The sequence below is a fragment of the Thermobia domestica genome, chromosome 8 (assembly GCF_964235325.1).
Source record: "Thermobia domestica chromosome 8, izTheDome1.hap1.1, whole genome shotgun sequence".
Taxonomy (NCBI): domain Eukaryota; kingdom Metazoa; phylum Arthropoda; class Insecta; order Zygentoma; family Lepismatidae; genus Thermobia; species Thermobia domestica.
The window spans coordinates 117,244,569-117,268,013 of NC_137461.1; the positions used below are offsets into that span (position 1 = coordinate 117,244,569).

Sequence of the window (23,445 nt, forward strand, 5' to 3'; positions counted from 1 at the left end):
GGGCCGGCGCGAGGGGGGGTCGAGCCGTGCCACCGCACAGGGCGGCAAGTCTAATGGGCGGCAAAATTTGGGAAAGAAAAGAATACTTTCAAAATAAAATGCTTCGTAACAGACCCACATGGAAAAATAAAATTGTGTTTACCTGAGAATATAATTGAACTTCTTCATCCACCTTCAAGAAAATACTCACTCAGGAAATTCAGAGCATTCCCCCTTATTTTTAATTATCAAACTACTAGCCACAGGCATCTCATTCAATATTTCCTTGCAGCGGCGTAGATAAGATTTCCTGCTAGAGAGGATAAGATTACCAAGCTATCTTTTATATTTTTTCTATTCAGCAATGTTCTAACGCTCCACTCCAAGTATGTAAAAGGTACACTCACACTTGAGACAGGTCTTTCTAGCCTACAACATCTAGACTTTTAGGTTCTAACAGCGAGTTTTTAACCAATTTACAAATTGATTATTCCGAATATTAGAACTCCCTAGTCAAAAGAGGTCCTCCAGAGCAATTAACCAAGTTTGATTACTGTCGCAGAGATAATTTCAACCGTCAGTTCACAAGTAACTGTTTCAAGTACACATTATGTAATGGCGAATCTGTGTTTAGTAAGTGGTTAGTTTATTCAGAAAGTAAGAATGTTGTTTTCTATTTTTGTTGCAAATTATTTTCCACAAGTAAAATATATTTCAGAATTGATGGCTATAACCATTGATGCCTCATTTCTGAAGCTTTGGCTAGTCATGATAGGTCTTCTCTTCACCTTGGGTCGGAAAGATGGACGAAGCTTTCAATAAGACTGAAGACTGGTCTTACAATTGACGCAAAACACCAGAAAATGTTAAATGCCGAAGCACAACATTGAAAGAACGCAATAGAACGACTAGTTGCAATACTAAAGTCTTTAGGTGGAGAATGTCTACCGTTACGCAGAACATCAGATAAATTTTACACAAGTAATAACGGTAATTCTCTGAAACTAGTAGGAAACATGAGAGGCCAAGGATATGACAATGGTTCCAATATGAAAAGCAAACATTCAGGTATTCAGAAGAGAATTTTAGAAATAATTCCCCAAGCCTTCTATGTTTCTTGCAGTAGCCATTCAAAACCTTGTCGTTAGCAATGCAACTACAGCATCTCGGTATGCAGTTTAATTTTTTGTATAGTTAAAAATGTTTATGACCTTTTTCTGCGTTAGTTCAACGTTGGGGCATACTAAAGGAACATATTAGCAGTCTCACTCTTAAAACCATTAATCAGTACAATGGGCTCTGACTCCATTTAGATATCAAATAGGGAAGGTTTATGATACCTTACTCCAAATAAGTAACGACAATAGAACAGATAGAATTGTCGCCCATGATGCTCTGCGTATAGTATTTAGAAAGCCGGCTGTGTGACTTGACTTTCCTTTGCTCACTCGTTATACCTGGTATGACTTGTTACTCCACATAAACATAGTAAGCAAAGGTCTCCAAAGCATTGATTCTCATGTGTTGGATGCAGTCGAGTTTCTTGAATGTATATATGAATACTTTGAGAGAGCAGAAATGATGGAAAGTTTCAATCTTACTTGGTTGATGCGATGGAGTTGGCATCAGCATTAGATATGGATGAACCACGGATAGGTAATACTTGGTAAGCTCGAAGACAAAAGAAGAGACTTCAGTACAAGGTAGAGGATGAAGCTATTAAAGATCCACAAATAAGATACAAGATCGATTTTTATTACAAAGTTCTAGACTTGATTGTGTTAGCTTTAAGAAAAAGATTTGGGCAACTTAAACATCACAGCGAGTATTTCGAATTTCTTTACGATATAAGTAATCGTAAAGATATACCTCCTGAACTTTTTGTCTGAAAAGTGTACTAAGCTTGCCAGCATTTTAACATACGAAGAATCGAAAGATATTACCTCCAGTCATTTGAAAGACGAACTGAAAATGTTATCCACTATAATTAAGCCTGTGAAAGTTCACCGAAACAGACATTAAAATCAATTAAGGAACATGACTTTGCTCCCAATGTCGGTGTTGCAGTTAGGATTTTGTTAACCTTACCAGTAACAATGACAAGTGGAGAAAGAAGTTTAGCTTATTAACTCTAGCTTATTAAAACCTATCTACGTTCTTCCATGTCTAAAACACGCTTGAGCGGTCCAGCAATGATATCAATAGAACACGAATTGGCTCAAACATTGGACTATGCGAATCTGATAAAGGAATTTGATCATATAAGAGCAAGAAAAAATTCTTTCAGGTGTGTTAAATCTACGTATCTCTATTGTGTTTCAGTACATTGTAAGGCTTAGGCTAATCACTTAGTTTTGCCGTAATATCTAATTCACTATATTACCTTCATGCTCCATACTCTATTGGAAACACCTTTTGACATAAAATAAGCTTAAAGATTAAAATTACTAGTCGTGAGTAAAGCTTTTTTTTTAATTTTATTTTCTGCACGCGCTGCTGTATGTAACAGATATACAGCGAAATCGAGCATACTGCGCCTAACCGGCATAACCGTGGGACGTAAAACTTAAAGATTTCATTTCGAGCATACTGAATATTGTGTCGTGTGTGGAGTTACTTAAATATTACGTAAGCATTCGAGAGAGGTAGTTCAATTTATTAACTACATTTCCATTTCATACATATTTTTAAATGCAGCATCTTACCTTTTCTGACACTTGGACATCTTCTCTCAAAGTAAGGTTTGCACATTAAAGGGGCGGCATTTGAAAATACCGCCCAGGGCGGCAAAATTGCTAGCGCCGGCCCTGAGAGAAACGATTGATGTAGGCTAAATATTTTATTTTACACCTTATCATGTAATCTTTCTTTTCTTATAGAAATAATGGAAATGAAATGAAATCTTTGAGTTTTACGTCCCACGGTTATGCCGGTTAGGCTAAAGGAGACGGTGATGATGAGTAATGAATGAAATGGTGGAATGAAGAAAATGGGAGGAAACGGGAGAACCCTGAGAAAACCCACGCACACGGTGTTTGTCCACCACAAAGTTCACTTGGCGGAGGCTGGGATCGAATCCGGGACCTCCAGCGCCAGAGGTGAACGCTCTACCACTGATATAGAAATAATCGTTCTATCATTTTTTTTTTTTTTTTTTAAATATAGGTGACAGTAAGTAAGAATTATTTATCGTCTTTTCGGGTGCAGAATAAGACAGGTTCCATATTATGTTGACGTATTGGACCCTTCCCAGTTAACATTTCCGGGTGTAGAACTGGCAGTGCTGTTTGTTTTGATGTTCTTTGATTTTTGGGTTCTCTTACATGCTGATCCTTCTGGCGGGTTTCGAGGTTTCCTTTCCAGAACATATCACATTGGTAAGCGTTGTTTCGCCTCATGTGGAAGTATATTGTGTTCATCGTGCATTGCGTAACAACCAAGACAGATGATTTGGAATGTAGTTTTTTTCTTTTACGCACATATGTGTGTGTTGATGTATGAATATGTGACATTCGGAATCCATATACCAGTACCTCTTTTGTATCAGCTGTTTTGGTTTTTAATTATTAGGTTTAACTTTTTGTGTGTGCTTTAATTCTGTAAATAACCTACAAATTCTGAATGAATTGTATACCATGACTTCTGTAAATAACTTACAAAAAACATTGACCAGCTTTCAACTGAGGAAAAATTTGCGATTAAGGTTTAGACAAAACAAGCAAAGGGCAATTCAGGAGAGTGTTCGAAAAAAAAAATCCAGTTTAAATTTACAGGATATCTTATGGCAGTAGTGTTGTTTGCAACAGATACATTTCCTCAATTTATTTTAAATTTTCCTAGATAAACTGTGAATAAAGTGTGTTCAGTGTACATTTCTTTATAACACTAATCTCTGTTACGAACTCTCTTCAGTCAACGCTGAAGAGGAATTCGGATCACTGTCAGGGACTGAGTTTGCTAGAATGAATCGTTCGCAATAATCTAGAAAAAATATTTAGTGAATCTACAAAGCCTCTGAAATTAATATTAACTGTACCTATGGCGTCAACAAAAGACGAAAAGTTTTTTTTCCACGTGAGAAAGAATTGACACTTTCAAGGAATTGAATGTCCCAAGAAAGGTTATCGCTATTGGTTATGCTTTCCATCGGAAAAGACCTGACAATAAGAATACCAGAGTTCAACCAGCATGAATTAGACAGATTTGCTCCAATCAGAGAGAGGATAATGAACTTACTAATTAATTAAGGTGATTAATCGGATAAAATGTTCTGCATTTTTTTTTATTTTTAAAAACAGAATTTTATTTAATTTAACATGTCACATAGCATTTGCATCTAAAGTTATGCTGATTAGTCAATGAGTCAACTTTATATCTTCTGTCTCTTATCGTTCGTACTGCAACACCAGAATCCACCGGCCGCCACTGCCATGCCTAGGAGCAAAGGTAAACACAAAAGAAATAAAATCGACCCTACAGCGATGAAGGAGGCCTTAGATGCAGTTCACACAGCAGATCAGAACCAGAGAATATCATATAGAGAAGTTACGAAAGTGTATAATATAAGCTTGGCTACCTTGTCAAGAGAAACAAAGAAATATAAAACTGCGGAGCAAAGAATATCAATATATGGTGAACTACGCCGTGAAACAAGTATTCACTGAGTCTGAAGAACCTGCGTTGGTGAACTATATACGAAATTATCTCCAGAAAGAAGTACGGTTTAACGAAGTAAGAAAATTAGCATGTAAGTATGCAGCAGAAAGATGAATGGCAAACATAGCAATGTGACATCGTTTGAAAAAATCCAAATCAAACAACTAGAAATCCTTCATTTATTGATAATTTATCTTGTTAGTTGGTTACCGTTTTCTTTTTCACAGTGGGCATATATTTTTCTCATTATAAATTCATTATCTGTAGTAGTTTTATGCTCTATGTTTCTTTCTATCATTTCTTTTTATATATATATATATATATATATATATATATATATATATATATATAATATTAAAACCTACTTCGTAGATTCATCACGTAATACACAATTGCTCAAACTGGACTTATTTTATTTCAAAATATCCCAGAATTTACTAACACGATGGCTGTTCCAAGGTACAAGAGCATGTTGTACTTTGAAACACTTTGAGTCATTGCGTTAATTAATTAATAATTTTCTTTATAAATGTTTCACATACATAATGCAATATGGGAATTAAGGATTAAGCACCAACCCACCTTTCAATTCCAAATAAGCCCTTTTCTCTCCAACATATTTAATTTAATTACCACTTTTACGGTATTTTCGCAAAAGTGTTCCTAGGTACAACAGTCTCCTATATATATATATATATATATATATATATATATATATATATATATATATATATATATATATGGTATTATAATTCAATTCTCAAACTTGAAGAAGTACTTTTAAGTACATGGGAAAGTTACGCCAATTATCATTTTGATTTTGAGTTTAGTGTTCGTGTCAGTAGAGAGTCTATATGAGACGTGAACCTACAGCTTAACATTGGATCTGAACCACATGAGCCCCCGACGCGAATCGAACTCGGGTTTCCCATGCCAAGAGCGCGTACGAAGGAGCTGCACCAATTATCAGTCGAATATGTTATAAAGCAGTATAGAGATAACTTCTGCAATGACCTTTATCTGATTAAAGGTAAGTAAGCATTTCATTTTAATTAATTCCTCTAAGTACATATACTTTAAGCCAAAGCAAATTGAACACTTACAATTTTGACCTTGATTGCTTTTGTTCCCATTTCTTAATATGTTTCACAACACCTTATTTCTGTGTGTTCAAATATAATTACAGTTCTCTTCATCGGAATCCAAATTCTAGTCATTAGAACTCATAATCTCACTTGACATTCACTTTATAAATATTTCCCTACAGTATTACAATCTTGTACTGCTCTCCTTAGAACTGCTATCATCTCAAATATAATATGGCGTTAGCCAACTAACGTAAGATTTATTTTGATATGATTAGTTCTGCAATCTAACGGTACTATTAAACCAGCAACGCAATCTTAACAGAACAAATCAACAACTTTCATTTTCTCAGTTTCTAGAAAGATATTTTATTTCTAAAGAATTTTTCACCCACTATTCTAACTCTTTTGAATCCTACCATTGATTTCGTTCCGAAATTATAACTTAAAATTATGTAAATTTGTAGGAAATTATAAAAAAAAAATAGTTATTAATTACTTGTAACAAAATAACAGTATTATGCTTGTAGAAAAGCAGTGTTGGGTAAGTTACTTGTAAAAATGTAACGCGTTACAAGTTACTTTACTTTCTCTTAAAATGTAACGCGTTAGTAACGCGTTACTTGCCTCCAAAATGTAACCGTTACTTTACTTCGAAAGTAACGCGTTACTAACACGTTACTTTTAGGTTCGAAACTAAAAATGTAAAAAAAATATGACTTCAATTTTCCGTACTACTATTACTACCGCTATTATTATTATTATTATTATTATTATTATTATTATTATTATTATTATTATTAATATTATTATTATTATTATTATTATTATTATTATTATTATTATTATTGCTCGTTCTGAATCACTTTATGTAAATGCAAGGACAAATTTTTACTTGAATATACCGCCAAGTGAACATTGTGGTGGACAAACACCGTGTGCGTGGGTTTCCTCGGTGTTTTCCCGTTTCCTTTCACTCTTCATTCCACCATTTCATTCATTCATCGCCGTCTCCTTTAGCCTACCCGGCATAAGCGTGGGACGTAAAATTCAAATACTTCATTTCATTTTTTTTTACTTGAATATGAACATTTTCATGTAATGTAACATTGATAAAATGCCATACTGCGTTACTCGTAGGGATGGACACGAGCGAGTTTTCTTTGACACTCGATTCGACTAGAAACAGACAACTTTGAGCTCAACCCGAGCACTCGACTCGAAAAATTTCCTCCAACTCGATTCGAGCCAAATCCGAAGTGTAGTTTCGAGTACATTTTTCAAGTATATTACATAGGCAGTATAATTATTATCAATGACACTACCACTACTACAACTTATTATTATTATTATTATTATTATTATTATTATTATTATTATTAATTATAACAACACTGTATATAAAAAGAAAGATAGGCGGTTTGTATTTGAACACTAAAAAAACTAGTTGATTGCCAACCTCGGTAGTCGTGAAGTCTAGGAGTCAAGGACATTGTTCACGAGCTTCTGAATTTGGGTTGAGGGTCTAGGTTGAGTATTCGGGCTCGAGCCAAACACTGTTAAAAGTTTACTGGCCAAATATCTTCAAAACTGCTCGGTCCTGGTTTAGAATTGTCAACGACTCGAGCAGGTCGGCTCACAGCTCATTCACTATCGACCCGAACCGATTAGTGAGCCGAGGCAACAGCTCACCCAACCGACTTGGCTAGAGCCGTCGGCTCAGTTGAGCCGAACCGAGCAAATGCCTCATCCCTACCAAGCCAACTCCAGCCGATGGTTCACCCCAAGTGAGCCGGCTCAAGCCATCTTCTCAGTTGAGCCAAGCCGAGCTGAGCTTGTTATAGAAAAACCTCTTGTGGTTTCGTTATCGAGACGAGACGAGATACGAGCAGTGTCTCCTCTCGTAAGCAACACTAAAAGTATTCCATGGCTTTCGTTTTCCAGTGTAATCAGGCCATGAAAACGAACGAGCAATTTATCAAACTCGGCTGGACTCGAAACTCGAGACGAAAAACTGAATCGGCTCGGAATTCGACTCGAGGATATTACCCTTGACTTTACTCGAAACTCGACTTGAATTCGAGTCGAGTCGAATTTTAGCTTGACTCGTGTTCATCCCTATGCGTTAGAAAAAATGGTTGCTTACTATTATTCTGCTAAACTAATTATATAGGCTAATAATAACAATGTTGTTATGTAAAATTAAAAATAAAGAACATAGAGAAAGATTACACTATAATCAACGGGACTCTAGGATAAGCAAACTGATCTGAAAGAACTCCAATATTACATACCATCAGCAAGCTATTTTCTAGTAATAAAGTAGGCCTGCTCATCAAAACACAGTTTATTCATATTAACCCCTAACTGTAAATCGTTAATTATGGCACCCTAGTTGTTGATAAATATTTTCTGCCGGGGCACTTCAGACACTTTACTTTTAAATTCTGTCCACCATCATCCTCAGCTCTTAAGAAAAAAGTATTTTTTCAAATGTTCGAACGGTAAAATATTTTCGTTCTTCATCTTTATAAAAACAACACCAATCAAAGTAAAATAGACTACCGGTATCATTGCACTCCTAGTTCACTCACTGAATTCATTGATTTGGAGCTGTCAAAATCTACGACAAAATCTTCCAGGTGCTTGCAATCAGTACACGTGATTTCCCTAAGGCTGTCCTCATCTTGAAAAACACAGCAAGTGGCACTACGAACTTATCTGTTTCTCTGTGTGTCTCTGACTGTCGGTCACTGACATACGTAGTTCATGCTCGATTGTTTTATTCTGAGAAATTCACTTACAGGAAAGGAACATTTGTTTCCGAAAAAATTTACATATATTGTAGTTACTCATCCTAAATGTAACGCGAGAAAAGTAACGCAAACTAGGTACGTTACTTAAAAAATTGTAACGCGTTATCGTTACAGTTACTTTGGAGAAAATGTAACGCGTTACTAGGAAACGTTACTTAAAAAGTAACGCGTTACTTGCGTTACGTTACTTCCCAACACTGTAGAAAAGTATGTCTTTCGAGTGCTAGTTCGGACGCCTTTCTTTTGGGCATACTACTTAAGAAGATGAAATAAGAGATATTAAAGCATATGGTTTCAATAAGAACATAATTAACAGTAGGAATGAAGGTAATCATTTATGACCTTTCTCTAATAAACAGTTTTCATTACTCTCTGTAACTTTGAAAAGTATACTTACAAGAAATGTATCTATTACAACCACTATTGCGGCATTGTGGATAACTTTTTTTTTTTTTTTTAATACAAAAATCCTTCTTAAGTTTAGATACAATCAACTTCCAAGAAAGAAACCTCTGTGTTACGCAAAAAAAAGTACGTTATTTTTTATTAAGTCTATAAGCCAATGAAAGGTCGTTCGTTCACTGGTAATTCTTATGCTAATTTGCATGTTAAAAAATCTTTTTTTTTTTTCATTTCCAGAGGTGAACAAGAACATTATCAATGAAAGGATGCATCCCACTCTAAATAATATGTCTTTATATATTGCCATTTTAATTTCATAATGTCATACTTGAACGAATGCGAGATTATTATCTGATTTAATGAAATATTAAACGAGAGTTACTACCTCCAAATACATTTCCTTTTCCCCCCCTTCATGATAAGGACAAGTTTTTAATTTCATTTACAAATGAGTAAATAAGTATAGAAGAGAACTGCGTTAAACATACGGTGCTATCATAATCTTCTTCAATACACAAATTTTACATTAGCTAATGTTAAACTTCTTAAAAGAAGTAGGTACTGTAATGCATAATGTCAAATATACGTCTTGGTTAATGCTCAACAGATTATAATTCAGGTACAAGGTAAAACATGTGATACAAAAAAGGAAACATACGCGTATTATAATCCTCTTACACATACCACTTGGTCATTTAGAAAATTCTATTGAACGTATTATAATGAACGAAAGACTTTATTTTTATCTTCTGTATTGCATCAGCAACATATATTTTCTATATATTTCAGCTAATGTGTCATATGAATCAATTTTAAGCAGAAGCAAAGATAGTGTTAGGTGTTATGCTTAATGGTTGTTTAAAAGATCAAACAATTCATTATCATTTAATTCCATTTCATGGTTAACAACTTCGTACGTAGTCAGCTCAAAAGAGTACAAATTCATTTAATGAAGAGAAGAAGAAATATTAAATTCAATATATCATATATATGTCCTTATTAATACTTCATTATAATTAATTTTCTCATCATTTTCAAAATAAAAGTATAAAAGATACAAATATGAAACAGGTGTATCTATAAACAAACATTACAAGTGGGTGCGAATTTCTTGGTAATATTTTAATGCAGTGTTTCTTAAACTTTTGTCAAGAGAGGACCACTTCTATTGGTCAGAATATTCTACAGACCATCCTACTCTTGACACGTTGAAAATAACATTTGTAAGTTTGAAAGCATATACTATTACATCAGAAAACTTACGGTTCCAAAATAATATTAATAAAAAAATCCGTAATTTTTGTTAATATTACTAGAAGAAAATACTCGCACAAGTTAACCTTTTTCCTTTTTAAAATAATTGAACGCCATAATATATATATATTTTACAATAATACATCTATATAAACTATTACAATTTATATACTCTGTATCCATATGATATTCTTATCTATAGTGTGTGGTATGCAATACACTGGAATTTTATTTTTTACTGTTCTTTTTTTTAAATATATGTTCAATCTAAGAGGATCAAAACCACAAGGGCAGACTTTGAGGGTCATTTCTAGGCCGCGGACAATAATTTGAGAATCTCTGGTTCAATAATAATATCATAATTATCAACAGTACAATTATCTCTATAATACCTACCATTTTCTAATCTGACCCGACAAAGCTTATGCAAATCGATTTTTCGCATAAGATACATGTATTCTGTGTCGCATTCTGTGTTCTCTTAAATTCAATTTCTGTTATGTTCATATTCCGACTTCAAGTGTTTGAAATAAACTACTGGTATACGAAAGTTATCTTTTCTAGATTTTCTGCAGAGTGTTTCTTGCAACATTTGTAAGAAAACATTATGTGTCATAAAATCTTTTAATAATTGATTTTAAAGAAAATGTTGCATATGAAAAATTAAGAATAAGTTTGGGATACACATAGATGATTGTTTTACTTTATTTGAAGAAGTGTATGAAAAATTTGAATCTTCTTTTCTAAGTGTGTCTACTTCGCAAATTTTATGGTGACACGTTAGAGAACCCTGCCTATATTTATGACAATTTTTTAAAATATGTGAACGAAAAAAAAATCCGTTTGAATATGTTGGGTGTCAAACGCCCTTAATATGGAAACAAACGAGGTAACAAGGAGCTATTGTGTTATGCGTTGGCAACTGCCGCGTTCCCTCCTGAACACACCTATTTTCTACCTTGTAAAATATCTGCGCCAAGCTGGTTGTAACTCAAACTACTGTTTAGGAAAGACGTCTTAATTTTACAATAGAAGTTTAAGCAAGAGAGAAGTTTAATATATAATATTTTTCTTTCTGTGTATTATCGAACGCTGTTTATGTCTCCTGCAACAAGATGATGTAATGGTCAAGCAAGTATTTTTTATGTTTCTTATACGCAATTTTATGACAATATATGTCTGTAGATAAGAAATCTGGTCAGCCTATGTCTGAAAATATTCTTGAGGCAACGTAAACAGAAGAAAGAGATGGAGAAAGACAATATGCTCTATAGTCGCTGACAGAATAGCTAAACAGACTGAATGTACACACACAGAAAGAGAAAAAAAGAGAGAGAGAGAGAGAGAAGTGAGAATTATCACGGTGTTTTGTTTGCCAAGATGGATTAAAGAGATTGCTTTCAAAAATTTAACATGTTTGTTCAATTGTGCAGGTGTTGTAAATTAACAACTACCATTGTCACGCATATACCACATGAAGGAATTTAGGTTTTATGAAGTGATATTTTTGCAATTAATATTGAAACCTGAAGTGTTGTAAATTTCTACCACTTCCAGTTATAGTAAAAAGGTTAGAGTGGAGATAGAATATATTCTTGGAATTCTTAATTGGTCACAGAAAACAGTTTCTCGCGATAAATTATTATTTTTATTCTATAGTGACCTATTCAGAGTTAAAACCGGAAGTGCTTGATTTCTGCCACTTCCGGTCTGAATACAGAATTGAAACAGAACATAGTACCTATTCTAAGGATGCTGAATTCATTCCATAACACCGTTTCTTGCTATAGCTTATCATTTTTGCTCTACATATAGAAACTGAAGTTGTAATGAAATTTCTATCCCTTCTGGTTTAGTAAAGATTATAAGGATAGAGATGAGATATATTCTTTGGGTTTTAATAGATTGCAGGAAATGCTTGTCGTTTTTTATACTTTGTGATCAATGTAACCACCGGAAATTGTTGATTTCTAGCACTTCCGGTAGAATACCGCCTTTACCAACATCCTTAATCCGTAGCTTTTAAACCTCTACATCCCGGTTGAAATTCACGATGATGTATCAAGTAGTTCTCCAGATATTTTGCCTCCTGGATGGACGAACACACATTTGTACCTTTCTTTGATTTGCGTAACGTTCTTCTAGCTTGATCATTGTGCTCTCGGTGTTATCTGACCAGAGGGACTCGTAATCATCTCCGACTTTTTCCATCTCCGCTCACTTGATTCCAGAAACAGGAAACTCCTTTGGAAACAATTTGTCCTCAGGGAACATTAGTGGATGCAGCAAAACTTTACGTGGAATATTTTCAGTTTGCCTATTTTCTGTGTACCTCTCCACTGAACTTCGGAAATGATGCATTGAAACAACAAAGCGTTGAATAAGTAAGAATAATACACCATATTCATACATCTTCATCTTCTTTGGAATAGTCTGAAAATGGTTTGTCTACGTTTCAAAATGCCATCCGCGTTTTTCATGATATAACTTTACCAATATTTGCAAAACTAGATACCGTATCACCTAATGTAGATGTGTGGGAAAAGGGTAAATATGAAACTCCTTGTGAAATTTTATCCTGCAACAAGTAGATGGGAATGTATTGGAGATGTTTGGAAAGAATGGAAAATAGTCAGAGACAACTACAAGTTCCTCTGATTAACTAAAGCCGAGATCACTATCGACAAGTTAGAAGACCTACCATGGTGCAAATCAAAGAGAGATGCAATCGTTGCCAATGCGTTAAATCTGACTTAAATTATACTTTATTTTGTAGCTATTAGATTAAACGTAGAGATTAAAACACAACTATAGGAGGTTTGTTTCTTGTTTTCCCCTCCCTTAACTTTTAAGCCGTTCGTTAATAACTCGTAAGCTGCCGCAATAACTCTTAAGCCGTTCGTAAAAAAAATGTTAGATGACCTTTGTGCCTTACCTCAAGATCTTTCAAATAGTACATTAAAGCATTACAATATCCTGCCTATTTTTTAAGTATGAATCCACCTTTGTGTAAGGGAAGAAGAGTCAGAGTACAAAGATATGCACTATCAATGGTGTGTTCAGCTCATTGAGCCATTCTTTGGGAGTCATCTTGCAATTCTGATCGCTTTCGGTGTCAGAATCAGAATTAAGCAACAGCAATGAGATCCTAAAGTCCCAAAACTTAGGAAACGATACCCCAATCCGTAATACACAACATTTTCTATTTCTTATAAATAGTATTTGACCGCTATCTTGGCTTTCATAGTGGTTTGAGCCACTTCCATTGTTCGAATTGCAATTCAGAAATCGCAAATAGATTTCTTGATCTCGAAAAACTAGGAAATGATATCTCACCGGTAGTATTTGTAGGTATTTTCAGAAACAAATTTATGCAGCTGTCATTTTGGCCACCAATTTGGATTCCGATCATAAGGATGCGAGATTCGACTTGGAAACACTCAGATTAATGTCTAGTAGGTTCTCATTACTAAAAATAGATATTGCCCAAACGTCAAAAAAGGAGTTAAAATCGTTCTGGAAAGCGTTTTCCTGAAATGTTCATCAGTATATCACAGACTTCCAAATTTTCGCCGCTATAACTTCTTAACCGTTTGTGTTACAAAGGAAAAGGTGCCTTTTTTGGAACTTGATTCATTTTTTAAATGGTGTATTGAAACACCACAATATTATGATTAAGGTTTTAAATATGATGGTTTAGACGGACCTATGTCTTTAGACACGGCGACCATTTTGATGTCATCACCAAAGGAGTTCATGACCTTTGATCGAGCGTATCCTGACAGTTTTTTGTTCTTTAATATGTATATAAACACTGTGAAAAATATCATACTGATATCCGAAAGTGAACCACTGACTAATATGAAAAAATGCTAAACTTTTTATCGTTAATTGAAACAGCTACAACTTTCGCTATTTGCTCTTCATCTATTTGTATATCTTTATGTATTGCTACAGGAAAAGAAAATTAAAATGATCTTAACACAAAACATTCATCTATGTTCGTCATCAATGTGTAGCAGAACAAGAAAACTGATAACAGCTTTCAGCATATAAGATCTTCAGAATTTGATCGCTAGATGCCAAGCAAATAATTTATTTTAGGTGAAAGTCCAAATAAGGTGTTCACGCAACCGACAACAGACTACCACCCACGGAAGGTTTGTGAAAGACGAATATTCCTACCCCAAACTAGACTCAGGGTTTGACCTGTTAAATTAAAAGTATATACCAAATTCTGCTCAGCAATACAAGGTCCATCCTTAAAGTAATAGGACTGATTTTTTTCTTTTCATTTTACAGACTGACGGCGGTTACTCCACCTGTTGTTGGTTGAGGTGGGTCTAGGGAAAGACAGGAAGAAGCGCCAGTCGGCTGCCAGCCATAGCAGGGTAAAGATCGCTCGTCATCGTAACCTCTGCGAGTGACCCTCGTCACGCTGCGTCATGGCCAATCTTTTGGAACAGCGTTACGCCATCAAATTTTGCGTGAAGCTCGGTAAAACTGGGAAAGAGACTCATGAAATGATCAAGACGGCGTACGGTGATAACGCCATTGGAAGATCGAGTGTGTTTGAGTGGCACAAGCTGTTTAGGGAGGGAAGAGAAGAAGTTGAAGACGCTGCACGGCCAGGACGACCTTCGAGCTCCAAACCGGAGGAAAATGTTGCAAGAGTGAAGAATTTGCTGGACAGTGACCGAAGATTAACTGTTTGCATGATTGCCGATGAACTTGGCATTGCTAAAACCCAAGTTCACGAAATTGTGCACGAACAATTGCAAATGAGGAAAATTTGTGCAAAGTTGGTGCCGCGAGTGCTGACAGGCGAGCAAAAGGACGTTCGCAAAAGGACTTCCGAGTGTTGGCGTATCTGGCCCAACATAACATTGCAACCTTGCCTCAACCACCCTACAGTCCCGACCTTGCCCCACCAGACTTTTTCCTCTTCCCCCGCCTCAAAACCACCCTGAAAGGGCATCATCACGGCTCGGTGGAAGCATTACAACAGGCCGTGACGAGGCAGCTGAACAGCATTCCAGTTTCCGCCTTCCAGGAAGCGTATGAAAACTGGAAATCCCGCTGGCAGCGATGTGTGGATGTAGGAGGATCATATTTCGAAGAATATTAACCGTAAGTGTTATTTCTGTCAATATCTTATTTTTAATTGACTCAGTCCTACTACTTTAAGGATGGACCCTGTAGGAGTGTTTTTGAATCTTAATACCAGATCTTTGTTAATATTTGATATATTCCTCGTTTCTCTTCTAAATATCACATACTGTACTTACATGTGTTTTTATGTAAGTATGTAGGAGCTTGGTACGAAGCATTACCAAAACATTATCACATGCAGCTTTTGCTGCAGATGTAAATAGACGTTGGCAAATACTGTAATGCAATGTAAAGTGCACTCCTCTTTCTCTTGTCTTTTCTTTCTGTCTGGATCAAAAATATTACCATTTTAGAGACTTGTTGACTTTTAACGTGTTTGAGTGTTTCTTTTGCAGATTACTGTAATATTTCACACAGTCGCTTTCTTCTCATTTTCACTTCACCCGAAGCAGTTTCTAAACTTTTTTGTTGCAAGTTCATTATCTCCTTTCTAGGTGACAAAATATTGTTTTCTCTTGTTAATACTGTGGTCTTCCAAAAACAAAATATAATGCACAGCACTAGGTAAACAGTTTATGATATACACATATTTACGTAATAAACAATGGTGGCGAAGTAGTTATGCTGAAAATCTCTACAAAAAGGAACATATTGCATAAATAGAAATCACATACTAGTCATCCGAGAACCTCATTTTCGGTTTTGTGAGAGATGAGAACGAAGTGTTATGTTCTTTGATTCTAGCTCAAACCTAATTTATAAACTCGAAACTTATTGAAACAAAAGCTTCTTATTGAATTCTTCGTAGCCAAGTTTATCCAATCAAAATTTCGTTACCAACCATGCTTATTCTGAATATTTACTAAACTTTGTTTTCAAGAACTTTAGCCAAAAAATATACGTTATATTTTCAAATTCACACAATAGCTACAATGTTTAATCAACTAGTTTATAAATGTTCATAATAATATGTAGTTTAGTTGTTGCTAGGGTTCAACCAATTTGTTTTGTTGAGTAATGCGTTATTTTAGTTTTCCTTCTTACACGAAATGGGTAGGTGGCTGGAAGGACTATACAGTATTCTTTTTGGGTCATAAACATACTTCCTTAATTATTATAATTAGCAGTTCATTAATAGGTGTTATGATCATTTGTGTAGAAGACCCTGATTCAAATCTCGGGAAACATAGATTCATATTAGAGTGTTAGAAGTTGACACAATAAGAAATAGACAATAGTAATCTGATGAAGAAAACAACTGTAATGTAACAACACCATACTTCGAGAATATACAATCAGATGATATTCCGTAATTTCACGTACTACATCAAAGCATTAGATGTTAAAACAATGAGATTACCTTACACCCTTAAATACATTTATTCACACTTTCTTCATCAGATCTTCCTTCATACATTATTTTTCAACTTGTCCATCAACTTAAAATATTTATATTTAAATATACTTCCTTTCCAACGTAAATTCAAGAATACACCTTAGGTTTCCAAATTACAAAATATATATTTTTCTTAATTATAAGAAAATTGCAATAGCTGCATATGCTGTAACATGTAATAATGTATCTCTATAGCAAGTGATTTACGCGGTATGTACCTTGCATCAAAAAATTTTCTAGTGCTTACCAAAACCAGATTTCATTCTCGTTTTTACTGTCTTATATCCTACCAGTTTCCGAACTCTTGTCTTTATTTTGAAGTCTTCAGCTTCTTCACGTAATGTTTTCCTCCTATAGCTTCGCACATCATTCTTCAAACTTTCTTGTAAGTAAATAATTTTTAAGCATCCTCTTTACTTAATCGTGAGACGCTCCTCATTTTTGGCTCCTTCCTGTCTATCGTTACTTCTTCTTATAACTTCAAAGTTAAAAATAAATAAATTAAATTAAATTAAATAAATAAATAAATAAATAAATAAATAAATAAATAAATAAATAAATAAATAAATAAATAAATAATAATAATAATTATTATTATTATTATTATTATTATTATTATTATTATTATTATTATTATTATTATTATTATTATTATTATTATTATTAACTTTAATTTATATTTTCTCACCATCAGTCTTCCTTTGAAGATTCCATTTGAGATGGACAAGGCATGGCGTCCAGCCATGAAGCCAAATTATCGCTGATATTCTACTGTACAAACGGATAGAAGCTAAAACTGGGTTTCATACTATTCATTTCGCCATCGTTCCAGTGTAAAAAAGCTTGTTAGCAACCCAATAGACTGCTGTGCATCTATATCTCTAAAAAATTGCCTTTAATCTCGTAAGGTGAGCTTCGTTAGTTTCTGACCTCTGCAGAGCGTTCGAATATGAGTATAATAAAATACTCCTTGTTCGCCTGTAAAGAATTCTTCTCCAGTTGAAAGTGCACTGTTGTGCAATTATCAAGAGCGTTGGTGTTTACATAGAACAAAAATCAATGGTGGAAGGGGGTTTTCATAGATAAGCTGTCTAGTATATGGAAATCTATCAGATTATATTTTCCTCATTTAGCAATTTAATTTATTTGTTTCTCTTCCTTTTACTCAACACCAATTTTCTTTTTCACCTACCACCCTGTTGTATAATTATAATTGTTCCCAATCTCCAAATGTTTACATTTTGTTTGCCCACTATTGTCTCTTTCTACTACCGAAATTCAAAGCTCGTCTGTCTATTTATAACATTAAAATCAGGGATTCTATTCAGTCCCTACCTATCTCTCTTTCTCTTTGCAATTACATCTAAAATTGTTCCTTTCTCCTCACAATTTCTAACACCTCATTAGCTTTCCGCTCAACGCAGCTAATTCTCTCCATTCTTCTCCACACTCACATTTCAAAAGCTTCTAGTCGTTTTTCATCTCTTTTGAGTAATATTCATATTTCCATCCCATACAGCACAATGCTCCACACAAAGCATTTTCTGATTTTTTTCAACTCTTTATTCAAGGACCCACAGAATAGACTTTTCTTCCTCCTAAATTTATTTTACCATTCGTATCCTTGCTTTTATTCCACGTTCGCAATTCTTATAATCATTAATAATCACTGGCTCAGTGGTAGAGCTCACTGGCTCAGTGGGCCGCGGTGGCTCAGTGGTAGAGCGTTCATCTCTGGTGCTTGGGGTCCTGGGTTCAAACCCTGCTCCCACCACCAAGTGAACTTTGTGGTGGAGAAATACCGTGTGCTGGGTTTCCTCGGGGTTCTCTCGTTTCCTCCCACTTTCTTCATTCATTACTCATCATCACCGTCTGCTTTAGATTAATCTTCATAACCGTGAAACGTAAAATACAAAAATTTCATTTCAATTTCATCTGTCACCCCTCCTACTACTATAATTGACACCAACCGCTTCGTTCCAATCACCATGATTTTCGTCTTTCTAACTTTTATTTTCATCCCATATTCTTGAAAGCCCTTCCTCAAGTTTTCTAACATCTTATTGATTTTCTTTTCAGATTCCGCCACAAGCGAAATATCATTTAGAGACCGTATGCATTTAATCAATATACCTCGTACCGAAAATGCTGTCTTCATTATATAGGCTCTTTTTCACTATCTCGTCTAGATATATAATTAATAATGTTGGCAAGAGACTTCCGTCAAACTTCCCTTCCAATTATACTCTCCTCTGTCATTTCCTTTCTACTCTAACACTTACTTGCTGGTTTATCTATAAATTTCTTATGAATCTTCGACCTATCCATTCCAACCTAACCTTCTATAGAACTCCCATTAACAATTCCGGGTTTACTTATTGAAAAGTCTTTTCTAGATCAATAAATACAACATACACCTTTCTCCCTCTTTTCATAAACCGTTCACTAATTACATAAATAATCCAATTGCATCTCTTGTGCGCTTCTTTTCCCAAATCCTAAGTGTTCTTCCTCAACTTTTTCATTTGCTCTTCCATACAACCTCCTGATCAATGTTCGAAGCATAATTTTTGCTGCATGTGATATGAGACTAATGGTTCTATAGTCCTCACATCTCTGAGTTTGATTTGTTAACCAACTGTATCATGATCGGTATCAGGAAGATTTTTGACCATTTCCCTGTTTCATATATTTCATTGAGGAGTCGCAACAATTATTTCTTGCTCTTGTCTCCTATATTCTTAATAAATTCAGTTGATATATTACCTATCCCGATTGCATTTTCATCCCTAATCTCGAATATAGCTTTTTCATGCTCGTCTCGAAAAATGCTAAATCCTTTATCATCCTTGCGTACTTAATTTTCTTCCTCAACATCTAGGTCACGGTCTATTTCTAATCTTTTCCATCTCCTTTCGATGACTACCTCACCACTCTTATTTTCTATTGCCATCATAATACCTCCTTGTTTCCTTCGCAGTTCTTCACTTCCTCCTCATTTACCAATTATTTTTAATTCTTCTTTGTCCTTACATTTTTTTTTATAAAACTCAACCTTTGGTCTGTCTGCTTCTCTTTGTAACTCATTGTTTAACTTCCTGTACTTCTTTCTCCCTGCTTCTGTATTAATCTGTTTCCATACACTACTTTCCCTCATTTTCTGCAACATCTATTCTGTAACCCATAGTTTCTTAGCCGTTTTGAGTTCACGGTAACCTACTACTTCTTCTACAGCCTGACGTATGCGAAGTTTAATATGCTTTCACCGTCTGTTACTATCTGTATCTATCCTTTCCTCATTTCAATGTTTTCTTCGAATTTTTCCTCGAAAAGACTTCATACTTCCTTGTTTTTTACCTTTTCCGTTTTGCCTTGTTTTTCCTTGATATTGTTGCCTTGTTTTCTCCTGGCAATATTTTTCAGTTGGAAATCCACTTCGGCCAACACAAGGTTATGATCAGAGAAAATGTTGGCTCCGGGAAACATCTTCGCGTTCTTCAAGCTATTCCAAAATCTATCCTGAATCATAACATACTTTATTTGATTTCTTCGACCGTCTATTGAGGATTTCTGTGTGTTCTTCTTCTGTTAGTTGATTGAGGCAAGTTAATTGTTAGTGAATTCTGTCCACTGAAAGAGACTAGCCCCTCTTCCTTTTCATTTCTTTCACCTAAACTATATTTGCTTCCAATACTACCTTCCTGTCTTTCTCCCAGAACTACATTAACATCTAATATTACAATTATGTATGTCCCCCTCTTGCCCCCCTATTTTCTCACAATTTTCTTCAACTTCTTCAGGCGCTCCTTCGTGGATAAACGGTTAGCGTACACGCCTTTGGAGCGGGAGACCCGGGTTCGATTCCCCGTGGGAGCTCATGTGGTTCGGATTCAACGTTAATTAGTAGGTCCCGTCTCATATAGCCTCGCTGCTGAAAAGAACGTTAAACTCGAATTCAACTCAACTCAACTCAACTTCTTCAGTTGTATGTGAAGTGGTCGGTGTGTATGCCTGTATCATCACAGCATCAAAAACATTGTTTATTAAATTAAGAATATATTCTTCTGGGATTAGGATCCAATCGGTGGTTCAATTTCCCTCCTTTTAAAAGCATTTATCCTGTAGATATTATAATACACACATTTCACACAAGTACTGTCCGTGTTAATTTCAGTGTGGCCTATTTAGCCATTTTCACATAGTGTTTAGGCAGTAAAATTGTAGTTTACGTATTGGCTGTAATTTCGGCCAATTCTGCGTTTGAACTTGCTAATTTTTAGCCATTTCTGCGTAGCAATAGTTCAATATTTTTTCCAATCAAAACATCTCCTTGTAGTAATATTTATAATGCCACACCACAATCCATCTTACGTGTCTTATTTATTATTACTCTCTCACTCACTAGCATGGTCTCAGGCAAGCAGAGATTATGGAAATTTCAAATTTTTGTGGCAGCTTTTAATGCATAAATTGCGAACCAGATCTTTCAGTGAGGATGATGTATCTTAATGTCGTGCCAGGTCAATAGTTCCACTGATATATATTGAATATTGTCGTAGAGATTGGGGAGAGGAAGGGAATTCAAAGGATGTATAGCATCTCATTAACGATGTATGCCTAGGGTACTGTAAACATTTTAAGGGTGAGTTAATGGTGGAAGTATTTTATTTGAAAATACAGGGAGAATATTACAATGTTTCAGATATACAGTAAAAATGTGAAATATTTCGATTGTTTTATTATTAAGTTCTGTTAGTTATGATTTAATAATGGTTTAGCCATTTTTATCCAAATGCCAGTTTTCGAATGAACCTGTGGCTAAAGTACATTTGTGGTACATCATTCAGTAGTATATCCTGCAGCTTTAAAAATGGATGACTGATGCTCTATTTGATCAACGATGTAGTTTATCTCGGCTTCACTCACAATACCTTTGAGATACCTCGTCCTTTCTTCCAAAATCTATTTGATCTCAAAACGTTTGGTATAAGCTTGTAGTGAAATTATATAACACTAGCAGAAGTGCTCGTTAGCTTCAGAGGGAGAAGATGTTTATGGAAAGTATTTGAAACTAAATAAGCGCATGACTCATGCACTGCCCAACCAGAATATTATGACCACACACCTAATATCTGATATGTTCACCTTTGGCTTGCAAGATACCAGCAGTACGTTTTTGTATGAAAGATATGAGACCTTGATAGGTGGCTCACACTTCTGAACACACAAGTCAATAATTCTTGTAAACTGCGCGGAATGGGTTTGGTGGTGATTTTGAATTTCTGACGTTCAATGACACGCGAAAGGTGTTCAATCGTGTTAAGGTGGAGTGAGTTTAGGCATTAGTTTATAATACATAAAACAATAGAAATTTTCAAACCAGTTGTAAAAACTTTCAATGTTCCATGTTAACTAACAATAAAATGTAACCTATTCCGTGTTGTATATGATGTGTTAATGAATTGTAGAAACATCAATGAGTTTACGAATCATTGAAGTAACTGAAATTCACCATTGTACTCCTAGAATCACTGCAGCACAACGTTGGCTTTGTAACAAGGATCACTAACCGATTCAAAAGACGCAATTCTCAGCTGGAAATATGGTCGCCATGAATGGGTCTACGTGGTCAACAATGACCTGCCGATAGTTAGGAGCCGTCACAGTCACCACCGGGCCCATGGATAACAATGTGAAGATTCCACAAATCCCATGAAGCCACGACCGATCTCACGTCATCCTACTGTGCACGTCTCTAGCAGCTGTTCCTCAGGAAGACTTCGGATTCTGACTCGGCCATCGATGTGAAAAAGGCTGGATCTTGATTCATAAGACCATGAAACGTTGTGTCCTTGCTCGGAGGTTTAATGATGATAGGTACGTGCTCATTTTCCTGTTGTTAACGATGATGCCATGAGGCTAACATTGATACACGTGTGGGATATCAGTTGCAGAGGCCCAAATCTCTGGACGTGGACTTATAGATTAATGTGGGATCCGAACCATAGGAGCTCCAGCCGGAAATCGGACCTGCGTCTCTCAGCTTGAAAAATCGATAAAATGGCTTAATGCCAAATTAAATCTGGTGAAGATATATCCGTGTACAAAGTTTGGTGGTTCTAGGCGATTCCTTTTTAAGTGAAAAGTTAATTATATACAGGTACACACACACACACACACACACACACACAAACACACACACACACACATACACACACATACATACATACATACATACATACATACATACATACATACATACATACATACATACATACATACATTATCTTTAATATTAAAATAATATATGTATCTCTTTGTATTGTGTGTGTATGTCTGTCATCAGCTTCTTTTCGCATAGAAAAGATTCACCTGGAGCTGCTCGTTTTTTTTTCTTCCTAAACAGTTAAATTATATTCCCAAATGCATGCACGTTTCTAACTGTTTCTACGAACGTCTAGCTTATATGCAATCAACATTACATTTTGGTTGTGCGGGCTTACTTAATAGCTCAGGATACATGCATGAGAATGGAATGGAATAATGGAATGGAATGGAACAGTGTGGAGAAATTCTTTAAAAACATCCTTCTTCCTCCCTTTTTATCCAGGTTCTTAATTTTAACCGGGAACGACGGGTGCTTATTCTTTTAATTCAGGTTCTGAATTATGGCCCGGCAACAACGATTACTCACAGCTAGTTTTATATATTAGTAGATGAGAATTATCTGCATAATGAAATGTAA

At 35.2% G+C, this 23,445-nt stretch overlaps 1 pseudogene; it reads left to right on the forward strand.

Annotated features, from left to right (window-relative positions):
- The first annotated feature begins 14,637 nt into the window (after positions 1-14,637).
- On the forward strand, positions 14,638-15,162 carry LOC145692263 (protein GVQW3 pseudogene; annotated as a pseudogene).
- The last annotated feature ends 8,283 nt before the right edge of the window (positions 15,163-23,445 follow it).